At 42.9% G+C, this 13083-nt stretch overlaps 1 long non-coding RNA gene across 1 annotated transcript; it reads right to left on the minus strand.

The window, feature by feature from the left end:
• Window positions 1-6514, minus strand: LOC118292313. Its single transcript, XR_004786874.1, has 2 exons — window positions 6455-6514; window positions 1-756 (listed from the first exon to the last, which is right to left on the minus strand). It is a non-coding gene; the product is annotated as an uncharacterized LOC118292313 (long non-coding RNA).
• Window positions 6515-13083: the final 6569 nt, after the last annotated feature.

The following is a 13083-nucleotide window of genomic DNA, read 5'->3' on the forward strand; positions in this document are numbered from 1 at the left end:
TTGAATGTCTAAGGTTTTATTGATTAATTTAAGTATACGTTTGGAACTTCATGTGAGGAATTTGAAATTAGCATTCAAAATGTGCAAAATAGAAAAAACTAAAAGGAACCAGTTATCCAATGTTAATGTTCAGGATATGATGTTGTTTTGTTGCCACCATACAACCACATGACATACATGTAATATTGTTTTTCTTGTAAATAGTTGTGCCAATAAAGGATCTCAATTCAAGACGGAGAGATGTGTTTGTGGTTGGGCGGAGGGGCCGAGGAGGGGCTGGGCGTGCACGTTTCCTTGTATATGTTGATCCGCTATGTATGTTAGCTGTTGTGAACAGAGTGTAACCTGGGCAGGTCCTGCCCTGCCGATTTATCATCTGACCCAGCTAGACAGATAGATGTAGTAGAGGGGAGAGACAAATGTACAGACTGCAGGAGACAGAGAGGGACAGAGAAAGACAGAGAGAGAAAAGACAGCAGGGGAGGCGGAGCGAAGTGCTCATAAGTCCTTGTCTCGGTCTATTTGTGCTCCGGTGTCTTTGATTCATAAGGGGCGCGACGGCTGGCCAGGGCGAGCGGCAGGTATGGTGTCTTGGCAGGAGGAGGAGAAGAGGACGGGCTGGGGACTGATTTGTAATGGTCGTCCTTGCTGTGGGGTTTACTGTGTCAGCATGCGGCCCGTTTAACAGTGGTCATCGAAAAAGCGATCAGCCTGTCACGTGAGACACGCCCGCTCCTACGTCTCTTGAGTTACTCTCTACAGAAAGAGAAGAGGCAAAGCAGCAGTTGTCATGTCATGTTTGAAAAGGAGAAGACGGGAGGGGTGAAACAATGCCACTGTGGGCCACTTGGGGGCACTGGTGGCACAAATAAATCCCTCTTACCTTTCTCTCTTGCCAAGGCATGTGGTCTTTCCCTCCACCACAGGTCTGGATTATATAACTAAATATTCATTAACACACCTTCTGCCATGTGCTCCCTTCCCAGCAGTCGGTTAACTGGAGGCTTCAGAGGAATTAAAGGCTGGGGTGGGTGGGGAGGGCAACCTCAAGAAAATCACATTAGAGTCCTTTAACTTTGATTTAACCGCTGACTTTGAAAAGGCCGCAAATAGATGTTCAATAAAAGGCGTCTGTTAACTTTTAAGCTGCTCCAAAAAGGAGGAAGTGAAAGAAACGCTTGCTCTCATGAAAACTGAAGTGTAGTCGTGGGGATACAGCTGAATAACTTTGGTTGTCTTGTTTTGCTTTAAAATAAACACACTGGCTCTTATTGAGGGTAGAATCCAATTATAGCCACACAAAAAAAGACCTGACTCCAGTGGAGCTGTCTGGCTTTCCTGTTGTCATATCAGCTTGCAGGCTATCTCTCCCTCTGTTTTCCTCTCTTCATCTTTTCTCTTCTCAAAAAAACCCCCACAAAATATTCTCAATTCATTCCTCTGCTTTTATGCAAACAGCTTGCCTTCCCAGACTGAGTGATTTGTAAATAAGACATAAGGCAGGCAGACAGAGTCGAGGGGCTCGGTTTCCATTCAAGCAAATGTTGGAATGGGTAAGACGCGACACTTAAGTCACTTTGAATATGGTATGATTATTAAAGACGCGGTGGCTCCAGAATCTGACAGGCAGACGCCACACCGAGGTATTCACGCATTGTGGATGTCTAGTCAGGAGATGCACAAACAACACACACAAACAAAGACATCTTGACAGTAGTGTCAACTCCGGGGACAAAAGTGCATCGTGGATGACGGCGGTCAGGGGAGAGTGGCAAGATGTGTCCATGCTAGTTGACAGACCACAGAGTAAAACTCGCTTTGCGGAGCAGTGATGTGCAGAGGGAAGTTTCTGAACACAAAAAAAGGCACAGTAGGTTCCTCTCCCATCAGCTACAACGACAAGACAAAGCTCATGTGATCTACAGTAACTGGAAACGAGAAATAAATGCCACCTTGCTCAACAAATCCTGTCGCACGCCACCAACCGAGCATCATTTGAAATGTACTCACAGATCATTGCTGACCAAGTTCACCCATTTATTACCACACTCTACCCTCCTCCTAGTGGACGCGTCCAGCTGCATAATGTCCAATCCGATGCATTAATGCGTGCCCCGCTGAGAAATATGTGCAGGAAGTGTGTGGCGCTCTCGAGTCAGCATGGGCCAAGATCCCTGTGGAAAGTTCCCAGAATCTAGTTGAGTCAGTGCTGCAAGGAATTCGAAGTTGGTTTCGAGAAAAAAATAACAGTACTACTCTTCAAAAGGAAGAAAAAAATATATCTCACTGTTAACAAATTTGAATGCAAAGACCAAAACCAACAATGTCTGGTTAGGTATGTGATAGCCTGCTGTGCCACACAGCTCCACTGTCGTCCAGAGACACGACACTGAGCAACATATTTGCACAGGCTTCATTTTAATGACGATGAGCATTGGAGGTTGTTTTACAATTGAAAAGTAGACCCCAGCAAATGCACCGTTTACTCCTGTACTGAGTAATATTTCTTAAACTTACAATGCCAAACGGCTTTCAAAACCTATTCAGCATTAAATAAACAGACAAGCACATACGAACATTAGCCATCCATCCATTCAATTCCTTTAGAGCGCAACAGTGACCGGGCACCTTTTTTTTTACATATCCCCGTAATACGGTGGGCCTGAAGTGCAAACCACAACAGCAACTCACACAACACGATAGCAATTCACTACAACAGCAATTCACTACAACAACAACTCAGACAGTTGTGTGAATTATTGTCGTGTTGTGTGCGTTGATGTGGTGTTGTAGTGAATTGCTGTTTTGTTGTGTGAGTTGCTGTTTTGTTGTGTGAGTTGCTGTTGTGTTGTGTGAGTTGCTGTTGTGTTGTGAGAGTTGCTGTTGTGTTGTGAGAGTTGCTGTTGTGTTGTGAGAGTTGCTGTTGTGTTGTGTGAGTTGCTGTTGTGTTGTGAGAGTTGCTGTTGTGTTGTGAGAGTTGCTGCTGTGTTGTGAGAGTTGCTGTTGTGTTGTGTGAGTTGCTGTTGTGTTGTGAAAGTTGCTGTTGTGTTGTGGTGAATTGGTGTTTTGTTGTGTGAGTTGCTGTTGTGGTTTGCACTTCAGGCCCACCATACTGTTGCTTCTTTAACCTTTCAATTAAGTTTATTTTCCAAGTCATTTTCAATCCCCTCATCAGACATTCCTTCCCAGAACAGTGTGTGATTTATTAATCAAAATAGGTGCAACTGCAAAATTTAAAGGAAGGATTTCATAATTTATAAGGACTGTTGCCATTCTAATACCAATTATGCTTTATGCTCTTGGTACAACAATAAGGGCAGCTAAGAGCTGCATATGTAACTCAGGGATGACTGTAGCAAATGCATCACTGTCTGCAATGGGTCTTTCAAGTTTAGATGTATAAATATATAACTTTGTATATGTCCATACATATTATTCTGAATTGGTGCATTTGTGTGCACCTCAGTGTTCCGGTATGTGGGAATGGCAACTTGTCTCTCGGGCAGCGTGCGTCTGCCCAGGTCATCTCGTATGTGGGCAGAAAACAGACAAGCCTCTTTCTGGAGCCATCACAGCCCTGACCAAGAGAAGAGTCGCCATGGACAACATGGCATTGTGAGAAAACTGTGTGCTGACAGATACGAGCTTAATCAAAAGGTTTATTGAGATTTATTTGCTTAGTACTTGTTCTATCCTGTGTAGAGATTTGATTTTTTTTTATGATTTCATGTCCCTCACTGCTCACTACCTGGCCAGACAAATCCAAACAGGTTTCTCTCCTCATGCGGCCAAATGCCAAGAGCTCTACAATCACGGCTGTAATTGGCTTGAATTGCCCATTAGTACTCAGCATGAGTCAGAGTCCAGGACACACATCTACTGACAGATGTGAATTCAGTCAAACAGGCCCACTCCCTCACTGATGCACTGGTTAGAATTAAAATAATGTTGTTGTTGTTTTTTTTTGTGTAAAAACATCTGCAGTTTCACAAAAGTATAAGGGGTTTTCATCACTTTAACCATCACAGAGGTATGTAGCAAGACTTTAGGAGAAATGAAAATGAATGAGTTCAACATAATGCTGGGGTTACTTGTTTTCTTTTATTCTATTCATGGACACTGCCAATCATCATTATAGGTCCATGACACTCATAATATCCAATAATCAGTGTTGCTGGGCGTGTTCATCAGTTTGTCTATGGCAGTTGTTAACAGGCGTCTTAGTTAACAACTGCCAATCATAATTGAGCAGGCTATAGGAGCTAATGATCAGTTGGTGTTACTAAGGCCTTAGCTGCTCTGCCTGTGCAGCAGAAAGACTGCTCAGTTAATGAGTAACATTCCCATTATCATGATCTAAAGTACTGTGCAGCTTTGTAAAAGCTTTTGCACAGTTCAGGATATGGTGCGTGGAATCTAACAGGTTTCCGGAAAAATTAAAGTGAAACTGACTCTGTGGTTGGTCAAGGTAATGAGTCACACTTGTAAACCATCCAACCACCAATCAGTCCAGTGCCAACTGCTGTGGTCAAATAATGGGAGGTGAATTATGGATGTACAGAGTGATATGAGAGTGTACAATCCTATCAGAAACATCCGCCTCTCTGCTGGAGCCCACCCTCGGTTTAGATTCCAAGTGCTTTCCTTTTCTAATGATATTGACAAGTTGTAAAGAACAAACCACTGCACACATGGCAGCAGCTTAGTGCAATATAAGAGAGGTGGTGCAGTAGACTTGACTTGCAAGGACTTTTTATAATTTCACTGATGCAAAGCACTCACAACCAGTACCATCTAATATCATTTAATTGCAGAGCTGCAGCTCAACCAGTTTGAGACCTGGGGCCATACATGCATGAATACATCAGACAACCAGTGGTACTGGCTAACAACCTAAACAAGCAATGCTTTATTATTTATACACCATCTCCTTTTCACCCCCACCTTAGCGTTAGGCTCTAAACAGTCATGTGTCTGAGGTACACATGTTTTCACTGAATGTTTTTTTTTTGTTTCATATAAATACTAGTCAGTGTGTGGTCAGGGCTTTACACCTGGTTTTTATGCCAAGACATTTCTACATGTGGCTTCCCCAGCTGTAGTTGTGTGGACCATCTACTAGAGAGGAAATTAAAAATAGAGTTTCTGTTGTACACACATTATATTTATTTGCAGAACAAAGAAACAATTAGTCATTTAGACAAATGAGTGAAATTTTGATAAGAAATGAATTTTTTACTCATTACATTTTTCAGCAAAAAGAAAATGCTTTCAGTTTCTCAAATGTGAGAATTGGCTTCATTTTTCTTACACTATAATGAAGTAAAACTCTTCAATAAAAGAAAAAATTTAATGATATTATAATGAAAATTATTATTTTAGTTGCAGCATTATTTCTGTGTTGAACTCAGGCTTGTTATCAGTAACTTCCTACCATGAGAGTGTCTATGATAAAAGTTAGCTTGACACCAATAATCTGCAATCCATGCGAATTATTATTGGCATGACACTGGCATTTATACATTGAAGGTGATATAATAGGCCCGTGCGCCATTTGAAGTTGCATATTGACAGTAACATACTGCATGTGGTTAATTCTGGCCTCTTGTGGAAAAATCTCTTGTGCTCTTCTTTAACCTTTCTCCCCAGTTCTGATCCCACTGTTGTTGTATACTGTACATACTCAGTTGTACAGCTTTTGCGTCCATTCCACTGCCACTACACATTGTCAGTTTCCTTGTAAATTAGAAATTAAACCCATGATTGAAAATGATTCACATATTTCCATAACAGTGAGCTGTTCTCCAATACGCCGAGCGGCAGAGACACAGGACTGCAGTCTATGATTTACAAGTCCTGGAGCTGCTCCAGAGTCAGTTAATAATAGAACAAATCCTGAGACAGTATGACAGCACCCATTGTGATTTACTGGGATATGGGAACATACTCCGCTTCAGCCCTACCTTCAAATAAAACTCATTTGAATGTAATATATCTCGAGCAAAAATTCAGTAAGGCCATGGAGTCGGCCACAAATTCTGCGTCAGTGGACCAATGCCAAGAGGTGTCACCTGGTGTTATTATCACTTCAGTTTTGGCCCTTATTTCCACTTTAAGGACAAAGTATTGTGTTTGCAGATGCTGAACTTAGTTCACACAACAAAGACAAAATGTCATTTTCACTGTGGTTTTTCCTTTCGGTACTAATTTCATATTTTATATTTCAGTTAGCAGAGACAAAAGGAATAAAAAGATAAAAAAATGAAAAATGTTGAGGTGCCTCAATTTCTCAAAAGACACAGACACAGTCATTACCCCCTCCACATCGAGAAGCTTAAAAGACATCGCGTTTTTAACGTGAAGCCACATGAGCACATGCACTGTCGTTCCTTTATGCCTGCCTGTGTTTCTCCAGCCTTTTTCTCCCCTCATCTGTATGCCCCTCAGTTCTTACCATTTTCTTTCTCCGCCACACACACAGCAACACACTCCTGCGCACACGGACACCATGAATCACACACTACGCACTGGCGACTCTTCGCCGAGCTTTGTAAGGGCTTTGATCAATAATTGATCAAGGGAATCTTCGAACTGTTCAAAGAGTGTAAGGAGCATATGAATTTTCACTTTCTCCCAAGAGCCGCCTAAAAGGGGAGCCAATCCGTCAGCGCAGAGCTCCGCAGCCACCCCGAGAGGCGGCCGACACGCAAACTGGTCCGGCGATAACGTAGCACAACGTCCCCGCGTGTCTGACATCTCACGGAGCTCCAGGAGCTGCCAAGTCGAATACACCCGAGCGCAGACAGAGGGCCGCAGTGACACGTCGCCTACCGAGGTCTTAAATGTCTCGGGAGCGGAGAGCTCAAATGTCACAGCCTCGGGGTTCAACTGCATCTCTGATAGCGAGGCCTTCTCGAGAAATCTGTCCCGGTTCAACAGCTTCGCCGTGCCGCTGCCACTTGACAGCTCCATTTTTGGGCGGAGAAAAGGACACGCGAGGTTGTCTGTGGACGGTCGTTGTTTGCGCGCGTCTGTTGCGTGTGCACGGACACAGGAGTGAAACCTTTTGACTTTTTTTTTTCTTCCTTTAACTTCTGGATTCTCTTTCATCTGCCAATCTTATCAGCGGGGCTTTTCTGTGATAGGATTTAATCATCTCCGCTGTCGAATCTCTTCAAAATATTTGTCAGGCCCTTTGAACAACTGCAAAGTTACGACCAAGTTTTACAAAGGAAAAACAGTTCTGTGAGCACCGGTCAGGTTAGGTTGTGTGTTGGTTGCTGCAGCGGTGCAGCGGAGTGACCCTCTGAAGGGCCCTTTTGCATGAATGTGTGCGATGCCAGTGTGTATTCGCTCCTGTGGTCATGTGATTTTGCCAGCACTCCCCAGCAGAAAGGATTCCTCCACATCCCTATGCTCTCGCTCCACACGCTCGGCCTCGGGGGACTCGGAGAAAAAGGAGAGGGACGGAGAATTAAGAAGAAAAAAAAATAAAGAAAACAAAGTGGGGAGTACAATACCAAGCGCCATTGTCTAGGAGCTGTTTACTCTGTCTGCAGGCTACATGCTATGTTTGAGCAAGAGTGAAAGTGCATGCGTGTGTGTGTGTGTGTGTGTGTGTGTGCTTTTGTGTTTACTCCCCCTGCTTGTGCTGGCACCAGGTGTGCAATCGCAGACTAAGAGACGATACTTGTCAGTGAGAGAGAGCGAGAGAGGGTGAGTGAGAGCTGGCGGAGGGGAGTGAATGAAAAATTCATACGGCTGCAGGTCCCAAAAGCCCTTCTGTCTTTGCCAGGAGTCCTCAGCTTCAAACTGCCGGGCAGGGGCGGTGGGACTATGCCAAAGAGATGGTCGACACACTTGCACGCAGGCACGCGCGCGCGCACTAAAGAAGCAAGGGGGGCCAGCAGAGGTGAGCGAGGAATCGGGAGTAAGCTGAAAGGAGAGTGAACAGCACAGCAGTCAACATTATGGCTTCACAACAACAGGGTGTTCAGGACAGCATCCTAATAGTGCTCTGGATCCTTTTAGACTGATAGCCATTACAGCCAACCCCCAGTCACTCATGTCAGTGAGCGGCGTGATGCTTTGTGTTTGTTGTGTGCACTGAAATGAAGTGTATATTATTTCTCTTTACAATAAATACTTGGAATGAATAAAAAAAGAAAAGAAAAAGCGATTTGATGTAAATTAGGCTAAATGAGAAGCTCACTGCTGGGGAAGTCACAATGCAGGCATACTAAATAAATCAGAAGATAGGGATCTTTGTAATTATAAAGACAGCATTGAGATGCACAGCAGTGAGACAGCCTTGAGCTAAACAACTAAAAGAAAGGAAAAAAACTGAAGACAGAGAAAAAGGGTGAGAAGAAGAAGGAGCCTCCTCTTCCCTTTCTCACTGCCGCAGCGTTGCCATAGCCACTGGTGCATCCATGGGATGCCGGGGCAGAGAGAGTTGGGAGGAAGGATGGAGGGAGAACTTTTAGAGCTCTACCTCGCTCTCACTGTGTGAAAGTGGGTCAACAAATGCACACACCCACACAATGACTCACGCACACACACCAAACTCCTCAGCTTTTACTCGTCTCTGTGCCGGGACCAAGCACACGGTTAGGTGGGATATTGAAGAAATCTGCCTTTTTCTCGAAGGGCACAAGGAAAATGAGCAGAGGAGCAAAAGGCTAACAGTGTGTTTGACATGCCTGTGCATGAACAGTAAAGCCGATCAAGCTTGTCCACACACTCGGCATGAAAATACTGGATGAATTTTCCCTTTTTTTGCACTATTTAGTGCATCTGCTCTGGAAAGAAATCAATACTTCCAGGCTGCCATTTGGCGCCTCAGAGGAAAAATTCTTATTATTGACTTTATCTGATTACCTATTTTTCTTAAACCCAGATCTTAGCTGCTGTCCTTCAAATAATTTTTTCAATTAGAATTTATCAGCTTTCTTCAGCATTTTGGTCAAATCTGTAAAATGAATATGCTGTATAAGATACTGCACCTTACAGAATGTCCATTATGCAATCAAAGCAAGGCTCCATATAGAGGAAGTCCAGTGATTCAGTCATTCATCTCACTGTCCGTCTCAAACATACGGTCAAATTCGACCATCTTCGCTCAGGACGTAGAGGTTTGTGAGAAGAACACATGTAGAACTGCACCGTGGATTTTTTTTTGATTTGTTTCACATTCCATCAGGGCACTTTTTGTGCTGCACAACTGAAATTGTTTTTGTTTTTTTCCTTCTTTTTTTCCCCTCAGGGGAATGGTAGTTCCAAAAAGACAAGTCTGCAGATAGAGTTTGGGCAGAAAGAAACAGAGTACAGAGAAAGATGTGGGTGTTCAGCTACGCTGGAGCAGGGGGATAACGGATAGCAGGTTAATGACAGCGTTGAACCTACTGCAAAAGAAAATAATAGCAGATATGTTTTATATATATATATACATATATATATATACACACACACATAGTATGCGGCACATATACACAAACAAATAATATTTGAACATCTTAAGTTTAACCAATAAAACCTGGGGCTGCACCAGTTGCATATGTTCTTTGATTTCAAATTTTGACCTGCCATGCATCCTTCTCTATAATGCACTCGTGAATGCATCAGTGCACACATATACAATGTGTATAATGTATGATGTGATGAGGGGTAATGAATTGGATTAAAAGTATGGCTGAAGTAAAAAAAACAAACAGACAGTGGTGTTCCAGTGAAATGCAGAAAACCAACTGCCCATGATGTTAGGCCACTGAACTCAACTAAAACAAGAGTAAAATACTAAATAAATGAATAAGAAGAATTGCAGAATGCATGCACTTCTGAGAGAAAGAAAGGTAATGGTGGCCAAAATCTACTTAAAAGTAAGTTTTTTTTGTCATTAATTTACAGACAGGTGACAAATTAAAGGAACCATCTGAAAAACGAGGGTGAGAAACAGGCACGACAATCCATAATCCACAATCTATGGGGCATGAAAGGTAACTCAATAATTTGAATGGTATGAAAATATGGTGAATCAGAGGCTATGACCTCCCAACAGTAGTGTTCCGAGACTTATATAATCAGTATCACGGCTCATGGAGTCCGGTCCTGTGGGCATGGATACCATGTGGCCAGTGCCAGTCCCTTGTGTTTGTTCTTCTTGAATCGCTGGCAGCCAGTCTCGCCGTCAGTCAGTCTCGCCGCCCTGCATCTGGCTATCCCTTTTTCTTTTGTGTTGCACTCACAGTGTGAACCACACATCGATCACAGCACTCACTCACCTGCACACACTACTGACTCTGACTATACCACACCTCGTTGTCATTTTCGCCTTTCTTTGCTACTGATGAATTTACATTTGATTAAGTTTCTTCTGTGCACATCTTCCTCCATCGAGTCTCAGCGTTTTTCATCTTCACTGCGCGTCGTTTGCCGTTCAGTGTACAGGGGGGAGCTAGCAGCGGTTAACTGCTTGCGATCGGCCATCTGACGTCAGGATAAATTTCTGATACGCCAGAAATTTGGGTCGGCCGACGACCGCCTCTCGTACAGTTGAAGCAGAGCCACAAGTCGACCCCTTCAAACTCTGTGCCTTTTTTCCTGACTGCGCATGGTCAATTTGGCTTCGAGTAGCCTATAAGAAATCAATAGTTTATTTAAAATGATAAATAGTCAGTGTGTTGGAGCTAATCACTTGATGTAGGGGGTCCCTTTGTTGCTGAAGGGTTATTGTTGGTAATATCATAAATGTTGTTTATTGGACATATAATGCGTGCGTGAGTCCATATATGCCGGCGCCTCTTTTTTTGAGGTTTCGGCACACAGATTATGTCCAAAAGAATCATCCACCCCTAAACATAGTTTCTCCACTATTAAAACACTATTTTCCCACATTAATACATCATACATTGATTATATCGCTACCTATTCTGTAAGTTAGTCAAAATTTTTCGATTTTTGAAAGTGGAGATAGTAATTTCACTGATTTAGCCTCAATTTAGTGTGTGGCTCAATATTGGGGAAGGAGAGCTCAAAAGAGACTCATTGGGGCAGGAGTGAGTACTGCCCCAGGGCTCTACTCTGCAGCTCTCTACTCTTTTCTTGAGTTAGTCCACGGCACGCATGTTAAAACTTGCACACCTGCAGAATAGCGACCAGCAGCAACACGGCGTCTGCTGTGTCTCATACTGTAGAAATACCATGAAATACCATGTCACAGGAAAGATGCATTAACAATGCTGTTGATTGAAAAGGGACTGACACATGACATTACTGGTTTTAATAAAGCTGTGATCGGAAAATTTGCGCATCTGAAAGATCAGTGTGCCAAGTTCCAGGTGAGGTGACAGTATGAGACTGTGACAGCAGTAGGCCTACTTTATTTAATACTGTCAGCTCCACAAAACATGTCATATTTATTTTATTTTCTGTGTTGTTCGATTCAATTCAAAAAACGTTATTGTCTATCACATAGTGACAGAAAATCCACTGACTGCCATGTTTATAGTGGGTGTTCTTTTTGTCACGCAAACTGGATATAGTATTTTATCTTTACATTGTATTGAATGAATTACTATATTAATAAGTATGTGCAATTTACTTAATTATTAAAATAACAATATGAAAAGTGGGCGTGGCTAACAATTGAGTGCCCGGAGCCAGTGTCCGCTACAAAGAGTGTATGCCCAGCTTTAGTAGACTCAGTAAAGTTTGCATTAGAGCACACGTTACTCCAGTTTGGTTGGCTGTGCGTGAGGGAGGCCCATGTTAGGGATTTAAGCTCTGGTGCGAAGGTGGTTGTGCAATGTGTTTTTCTTGGTGTCTCGGGTCAATGAGACTGTTTGACTATTTTGGGCTTTAGCTGCTGCTATTAGCGGAGACGGTAGGATGTAACTGTTCATCCGTGCATTTGTGTCTTACCTGGTAGGGGCTTTTAGCGGTGTCTCTCCTCTCTTCCCTTTTACTTTTCCTCAAAATTGCTCTGGAGCACATTCTTGGTTTTTGAGGTGGTTGTCAGCTATCCGGTCGCCTCTCTGGGGCCAGCGGGCTCCAATGCGCAAGTACCCGCCGCCAGGCCTCATGAAGACTAGAGGGGAGTTATGTAGTTAGATTTCCAGTCAGATAGCAGGGAGCTCCGTTTGGAGGCAGCGTTTGCCTTTGCGCACGCTTGTGAACACTGTACATTCTCTTGTCACTGTTTAATGGTAAATTGTAAAATTTAGAAGGAGTTGTTAAGACATTCATTCAAGCGCCAGCACAAAGTGCACACAGGATCAGTTAGTTAAAATAGCAGATTTTTACAGGGTTGATGTTGGTGATAAAAGAATGAAAGAAAATGTTAAGGCACATTTGAAAGTGAATTTTTTTTTTTAAGATGGAGTTGATACAGGTGGGCGAAGGTCGCCCTATTCTCCACCAGTGTTAACGTGTCAAAGTGCGGATTTAACCTTCCAGCAGCAGAAAGAGTTGCTTGTTGTGCATGAAATTAGAAACTGAGGAAGAGGAAGCAGTAGAGAAGACGGAGAAAGTGTTGTCTGAGCAGGAAAAAATTGAGTAGCATAATGCAGACACTGATTTAGGTTATTGATAATCTTTCTCGTCCAAGTAGTTCTCCAGGGTCGGATGATTTCAGTGATTCGAAGCTTGCTCCAAGATTTGATGAGAGAGACACTGACACTTTTTTCTCATTGCTTGATGACGGACGCAAGTACGTTAATGTTGCAACTTGTGTTATCTGGCAGGGCTCAGGAGGCTTACGTCGTTACTTCCATGTACATATCGTATCATACATATTGTAGAACCAACACCTTATTACGTCACTTTTTCCTTAAATTTTTTTTTGTCTCTATATTGGTTTCTATCCATAGTCAAATAATATGTCAAGAAGCAAATGGTATTGGGACATACAATCGGAAACAGTATAAGGGTAAAGTTAAATGTTAATAGCTGACATCTTTATCCTGAAGATCTCTGATCTGTATGCAAACAGCTGACGTTTTATTTTATTTTTTGACAGTGGGCATCAGAGCGGTGTGGAATAAATAAAGCCCTGTGCACAGTCTTGACTCCCCAAGCCCCGGTTTC

The sequence above is a fragment of the Scophthalmus maximus genome, chromosome 22 (genome assembly GCF_022379125.1).
Source record: "Scophthalmus maximus strain ysfricsl-2021 chromosome 22, ASM2237912v1, whole genome shotgun sequence".
NCBI lineage: Eukaryota > Metazoa > Chordata > Actinopteri > Pleuronectiformes > Scophthalmidae > Scophthalmus > Scophthalmus maximus.